This window comes from Phyllobates terribilis, unplaced genomic scaffold (assembly GCF_046119375.1).
Source record: "Phyllobates terribilis strain yellow unplaced genomic scaffold, ASM4611937v1 Scaffold_25__1_contigs__length_18738178, whole genome shotgun sequence".
Classification (NCBI taxonomy): domain Eukaryota; kingdom Metazoa; phylum Chordata; class Amphibia; order Anura; family Dendrobatidae; genus Phyllobates; species Phyllobates terribilis.
The window spans coordinates 14354029-14355258 of record NW_027362785.1 but is presented as its reverse complement, the minus strand read 5'-3'; the positions used below and the strand labels follow the sequence as shown (position 1 = coordinate 14355258).

At 63.4% G+C, this 1230-nt stretch overlaps 1 non-coding gene across 1 annotated transcript; it reads right to left on the bottom strand.

Moving 5' to 3' along the window:
• Positions 1 to 571: 571 nt before the first annotated feature.
• Positions 572 to 725, bottom strand: LOC141176470 (5.8S ribosomal RNA). Its single transcript, XR_012253163.1, has one exon. It is a non-coding gene; the product is annotated as a 5.8S ribosomal RNA (ribosomal RNA).
• Between the last annotated feature and the right edge of the window lie 505 nt (positions 726 to 1230).

Here is a 1230-nt window from a genome sequence, read left to right as displayed (position 1 = left end):
TACAACCAATAATAAAGTCATTCAAATGTTCGTCTGCACTTTTATTCCAACCGTAGAATACACGGCCTACCACCGTCCACGGGCTGGGGCCACTATTAGAAGGACTCGGGCCCCCGAGCGACGCCGAGGTGGTCCGGTCTCCTGTATGCCACATTTCCCGACGCCCGCCGGACGGACAGGGATTCAGCACTGGGCTCTTCCCTCTTCACTCGCCGTTACTGAGGGAATCCTGGTTAGTTTCTTTTCCTCCGCTTATTAATATGCTTAAATTCAGCGGGTCGCCACGTCTGATCTGAGGTCTTTAGTCTGGTCTGCGAGCATGCCCTACCACGCCGCCCCAGGCGGCTACCCCCCAACCCCTGGAAGCTCCGGAGGCAGCCCTGTGTCTCCACAGACAGCCTCACGGCACGCTCCGGGTCGGAGGGTAACCGGGCGGGTGGGTCTAGCCTTGGGGGGACGTAAGGGAGAGAGAGAGAGAGAGAGGGCGTCGGGGTGCGAAGCCTCGGGCCTCCCTCTGAAAATCCCTTGCGACGGGACCCCAGCTGCGCCACGGAGGCGATCGACGGAGGGGCGACCCTCAGACAGGCATAGCCCCGGGAGAAACCCGGGGCCGCAAGGTGCGTTCGAAGTGTCGATGATCAATGTGTCCTGCAATTCACACTAATTCTCGCAGCTAGCTGCGTTCTTCATCGACGCGCGAGCCGAGTGATCCACCGTTAAGAGTCACGCTTCTGGGTCCGGGAGCTCTGGGGCGCCCGGTTTTTCAGTACGTCGGCCGGCAACAGAGGGGGTGCATCGGGGATTTTTCTTGGCCCTATTGCCCCAGGTGCTCGGCCTCCGCCGTCCCTCCCTCCAGCGGGGAGGGGAACAACGGAGGGCTCGAGACTTCTCGACCTACCCCCCGGTCCCGCAACCCCGGGGAGAGGGGTATAGGGGCGCACGGGCGAACGGTACCCGGGACGGCCTTTCATGTGGGTTTTTTCCTGGGCGGGGGGAACACGGCAGGATCCCCCCGAGAGGCCAGGCGTCCGTCGGTACGAAGGAGCAAGAGGGGCTCCACACACCCTCCCGTCGTCGTCGTCCGCACGGCGATAACCCTCGCTGGACCGTCGCCACCCCTCCGCGTGCGGGTAGCTCAGGCAGAGCGGAAGTATCCCAGCCGCACACCCCCTTCGGGCAGGGGGAGGCAGTCGGGGAAATCGGCTTCCAGCTCCGCGCCTCCTCGGTTCG